Source organism: Schistocerca gregaria, chromosome 5, assembly GCF_023897955.1.
Source record: "Schistocerca gregaria isolate iqSchGreg1 chromosome 5, iqSchGreg1.2, whole genome shotgun sequence".
In the NCBI taxonomy this organism is placed as follows: Eukaryota; Metazoa; Arthropoda; class Insecta; order Orthoptera; family Acrididae; genus Schistocerca; species Schistocerca gregaria.
Window position 1 is genome coordinate 67,426,717 of NC_064924.1, and position 5,854 is coordinate 67,432,570.

The following is a 5,854-nucleotide window of genomic DNA, read 5'->3' on the forward strand; positions in this document are numbered from 1 at the left end:
TAATATTCGTGTAAGCGGCTTCGATGCATGAGCTGTTAAGCTGATTGTGCGATAATTCTCGCACTTGTCAGCTCTTGCCGTCTTCGGAATTGTGTGGATGATGCTTTTCCGAAAGTCAGATGGTACGTCGCCAGACTCATATATTCTACACACCAACGTGAATAGTCGTTTTGTTGCCACTTCCCCTAATGATTTTAGAAATTCTGATGGAATGTTATCTATCCCTTCTCCCTTATTTGACCGTAAGTCTTCCAAAGCTCTTTTAAATTCCGATTCTAATACTGGATCCCCTATCTCTTGTAAATCGACTCCTGTTTGTTCTTCTATCACATCAGACAAATCTTCACCCTCATAGAGGCTTTCAATGTATTCTTTCCACCTATCTGGTCTCTCCTCTCCATTTAACAGTGGAACCCCCGTTGCACTCTTAATGTTACCACCGTTGCTTTTAATGTCACGAAAGGTTGTTTTGACTTTCCTGTATGCTGAGTCTGTCCTGCCGACAATCATATCTTTTCCGATGTCTTCACATTTTTCCTGCAGCCGTTTCGTCTTAGCTTTCCTGCACTTCCTGTTTATTTTATTCCTCAGAGACTTGTATTTCTGTATTCCTGATTTTCCCGGAACATGTTTGTACTTCCTCCTTTCATCAATCAGCTGAAGTATTTCTTCTGTTACCCAGGGTTTCTTCGCAGCTACCTTCTTTGTACCTTTGTTTTCCTTCCCAACTTCTGTGATGGCCCTTTTTAGAGATGTCCATTCTTCTTCAACTGTGCTGCCTGCTGCGCTATTCCTTATTGCTGTATCTATAGCGTTAGAGAACTTCAAACGTATCTCGTCATTCCTTAGAACTTCTTTGCGTTCTACGAAACCATTATAGCCAACAACAAACGGGCGCCATCGCGACAACCACCACTAAGCATTCAAAGTACAGTCAGCAACGGCGGCGGAATGACGCTGCTGGGTGCAGATTCACTTGGTATGCTGTCTGTTAGTAATGTGTATGTGTGTTACCCTCACAGAACTCTATTAGGGCTGGAAAGCAGCTGTTCACGGTGACAATTCCGCCGACAGTATATTTCATTCAGTTCAGGAACATTTTCTCAGTATTTCGATATGAGGGACCCTTGGTCTCTGGAAGCTGGGTGCAGAGTAGCTCCGTTTCGCTCGATTTTTGACCTCATTTGTCTTGTGTTGCAGTCAAAATATCTGCACAGTAGTGAAAACGTCGACCGTATGTGTCCTGTGTCTTGTATGAAACAAAGGTACTCCATTCACCCATGGTACTTGCTGTTGACAGTAGGATTGACCATTTTAGTTTCCATCCTCAAGCTTGCACTCTAAATTTCTCGCTCCTGTCGCTGGTTTACTTTTCCGGTACTGTTAGTCGTCAACACGTTGACACTGATACGCAGTGCTATGTATCAGGACCGGTGATGAGGAATTCTCCAATATGCACCTTGTGTATGGGTTTACTGAATGTGATGGAAGAGCGCCACAAAGACTCTATGCTGAGCTGTTCTTGCAGTGGCATCCCTATGTCTCTGCATTTGCATCTCTTGTAGCTCTTCGTCAGTGAGTACTACTCAAATGGGAACAACTCGAGGGAAGCGGACGTTCTTTACGTAGAACACTACTGAGAATCAGAGAGCCGATATTTGAAGTTAACTGAGGAATAGTTCTGCTGCCTCCAACATACCTTCCACATAAGGACCCTGAATATCAGATAACAGAAAATGGGGCTCGAACGGAAGAATACTGACGTGCGTTTTTCCTTCGTTCTATTTGTGAGTGGGATTGGATTGGATATGACTAGAAATGGTATAAGGTGCCGTCGGCCACTTACGGAACGATGTCATGTGGAGTATTTATGTAGATGTAGACGTATATATTTTCATCAGGGCAGAGTCATCCTAACATGTTAATTGTTAAAGCAAATACGGACCAAAAAGTGAGCTTTCGTAAAGAACAACGGCCTCAACATTATCTTTGGTCAGACACAGCACCAGGTACATCACATTTCCTCTGCTACTGGTTTCAGCCCTAGGCTATTTCCAAGTGGTCAAAACTAGCTATATAAGACAGACAAGCATCTCAAAATAAAGCACTAGGATCCAAGAACATTGTAACTATAATGAATTCTGCCCAGAAACTCATAATAAGCAAAATTGTGTTGACAAATACATAAAACTTATTTTTCGATAACCGGCGTGCTGAGTTAGTAGCAGGATAAAACAGCCAAAGTTGCGAGATTCTGTTCTTTTTATTTAATACCAGAACCCATTCGCAAATCATCCAAACAGAAAAAAATGGAATTCAGTGATATCACGAAAACCTAGTTATTACCGTGCATACTTGTGCGTAAGTCAAGTTTTTCACGACAAGAAACTGTATTTTTGTCCTGCCTATGGTCAAGTTTGTCAGTGATCATTGGCACGACAAGCAGTTTTATGCTCGTCTTGTTAATGGTCACTGGAAAACATGACTTAGATAGAAGTAAATACAACATTAACACGGTTTGCGCGCTATCATGGAATATACCATTTTTTGTTGGATGATTTGAAAACGGGTTCTGATACCAGAAACGGGTCATCAATAAATATAAAGAAATGAATTTCGTAACTTTGGCTGTTTTCTACATCAAAATATGAAACTAACACAACAAAGATGTCCGCAGCTCGTGGTCGTGCGGTAGCGTTGTCACTTCCTGCGCCCGGGTTCCCGGGTTCGATTTCCGGCGGGATTGGGGATTTTCTCTGCCTCGTGATGACTGGGTGTTGTATGCTGTCCTTAGGCTAGTTAGGTTTAAGTAGTTCTTAGTTGTAGAGGACTGATCACCATAGATGTTAAGTCCCATAGTGCTCAGAGCCATTTTTTGAACCACAACAGGGATACCTCTGTCAGTAGGAGTGCACCATATAGCCTGCAGCCGAGAGCGCATGGAAATGGGCAAAGGGTCCAAACAAGTCACTGGAAATTTTATTGCTACTAATACTTTGGCTCAATAAAAATATTAATGACAGTCACAGATGCATTGTGTCAGCAGAAATATTTTGAACAAAAAAAAATCAATATCGTTGGTCCACAATTTTCTTGGGAATATAGGTTTGGGAAACCTGTATATAAAAAAGTGAACTGCTGCTGACTGCTCGTTCTACGCTTTTCTTTGAATTCTCAGTAACTGTGTACAGAAGCAGAGAGGATAGTTTCAAATCTGTGTAGTGAAGAACGTCAAACTACAACAGCTGCCAGTTGTGCAGTGCTGGTCCATTACGTGTGCACAGAGGACAACAAGCTGGAATAGCTGAAGGTAGCAATCCAGCCACGACGTACCTCGCACTGGTCACTCCGGGTGAATGAAATGAAACTGACTCGCATGCAAGTAGGCTACTGTCTCCTGACACGTGACTTCATACTCGTCGAGAGCACCACACCTTTCGTGACTGAACTTCACATTGTGACTGAGAGGGCAGAAGGAAATTTAGGTAGGGCGCTTAAAAATTGGCAACGGCCTTGCCGCAGTGGATACATCGGTTCCCGTCAGATCACCGAAGTTAAGCGCTGTTGGGCGTGGTCAGCATTTGGATGGGTGACCATCCAGGGTGCCCTGCGCTGTTGACATTTTCGGGGTGCACTCAGCCTCGTGATGCCAATTGAGGTGCTACTTGACCGACTAGTAGCGGCACAGGTCACAGAAAACCATCATAACGACCTGAGGAGTGGTGTGCTGACCACACGCCCCTCCTACCCTATCCTCGACTGAGGATGACACGGCGGTCGGATAGTCCCGATGGGCCACTTGTGGCCTGAAGACGGAGGCTGGAAGTGGTTGTGTGTTGTAAGTGGTTAGCTTATCTATTATATTCCAACAGTCAGCCAGACACAACTATCACCGAGCGAGGTGGCTCATTGGTTATGACACTGGACTCAAATTCTGGAGGACGAGGGTTCAAAACCGCGTACGGCCATCCAAATCTAGGTTTCCCGTGATTTCCCTGAATCGCTTAAGGAAAATACCAGGATGGTTCCTTTGAAAGGGCACAGCTGATTTCCTTCCCCACCCTTCCCTAATCCGAGTTGGTGCTCCTTCCCTCATGACCTTGAGCGCGCGCGCGCGCGCGCCTTTATGTGTGTGTGTGTGTGTGTGTGTGTGTGTGTGTCGCAGTGCCGTCGTCGTGTCGTTCTTTTTACTCATATTTTGGCCCTTCCAAGGTCGTTGAACTGGACACAACAACTGTAGCAATCTGTCTAAGCTGCCCGTTCTCTGTTGTACTAAAAAATTATTCGTTGATTGATAATACTAATTTCCATTTTTCCTGATCTGTACAATGTGAGAAGGAAAACGTAGACGGATATAAAATTTCAGGAGTTACGAGAGTCACTCCTAAGGAAAAGCACACTATTTTTGTAAAAATACCGTTTTCATTCTGCATGTGTGAAACTTTTACAGTGTTTACATACATCCTTCCCGCTTGTTTTCAAACTTAGTTCAACCCGTTCCCGTGGATGGGGCCGTCCAGCATGTCTTCAAAATGGCTGCTACACTTGACATTCGTCAGAAGCAACGTGTTGTCATCGAATTCCTGTGCTGTGAGAACGAGACAGTGGGAAACATCCACAAGAGGTTGAAAAAAGGTGTATGGAGATGCTGCTGTCGATCACAATACAGTTAGTCGGTGGACAGGCAGTTTACGTGATTAAAGCGGGCACAGCAATATTGAGGATTGTCCTCGAAGCGGCAGACCTCGTACTGCACACACCACAGACAATGTGCAGAGAGTTAACGAATTGGTGACTGCTGACAGTGAACAAATTGTCACGGTACGTTGGGATATGGGAAGAAAGTCTTTGCAGAATACTGAGTGTTGACGTTAAAAAAGGTTTGTGCCAGGTGGGTAACCAGGATGTTGACAGTGGCTCGCAAAGAAACAAGAAAAACGGTATGCAGCGAACTTTTGGAACAGTACGAGAATGGTGGAGATGAATTTCTTGGAAGAATTATGACATATGATGAAACATGGCTTCATCATTTTTCACCAGAGACGAAGAGGCAATCAATGGAGTGGCACATGTAAATTCACCCAAGAAAATGAAATTCAAAACCACTCCTTCTGCTGGAAAAGTTATGGCTATGGTGTTTTTCGATTCCGAAGGACTCTTGCTTGTGGACATCATGCCAAATGGAATCACCATAAATTCTGATGCATATGTGACGACACTGAAGAAACTTCAAGCTCGACTGAGTCGTGTTCGACCACATCGGCAAAAGCAGGATGTTTTGCTGTTGCAAAACAATGCACGGAGAAATGTCAGTCAAAAAACCAGGGAAGCGATCACAGAACTCGGATGGACAACACTGAAACACCAGCCTTACAGTCCTGTCCTGGCTCCATGTGACTATCATCTCTTTCTGAAACTGAAACACTTGAAGACGATGACTCCCTTGTGAACGCTGTCAAACAGTGGCTTCAACAGGATGGTCCAGAATGTTACAGTGCCGATATACAGTCGCTGGTTCCAAGATGGCGTAAGGCAGATGAGAGGTATGGAAATTATGTGGAGAAATGATAATATTGTTCCTAAAGGATGTATCTACATACTGTAAAACTTTCAAACATATCGAATAAAAGATGGATTTTAAAAAGATAGTGTGCATTTGTTTTGGAGTGACCCTCGTACTTGTCACCATAGACAACGCAGTGTCCGACGGCCTTCACTTAACGATTGATAGCAGCGGTGTTTGCGCAGAGTTGTCAGTGCTAACACATAAGCAGCACTGCCGAAAATGGCCGCAGAAATCAATGCGGGACGTACGAAGAACGCATCCGTTGGGACAGCTCCGCAAAATCTGGCG

General features: G+C 44.1%; 1 pseudogene; it reads left to right on the forward strand.

Annotated features, from left to right (window-relative positions):
- The first annotated feature begins 3,503 nt into the window (after window positions 1-3,503).
- LOC126274396 (5S ribosomal RNA) lies at window positions 3,504-3,621 on the forward strand (annotated as a pseudogene).
- The last annotated feature ends 2,233 nt before the right edge of the window (window positions 3,622-5,854 follow it).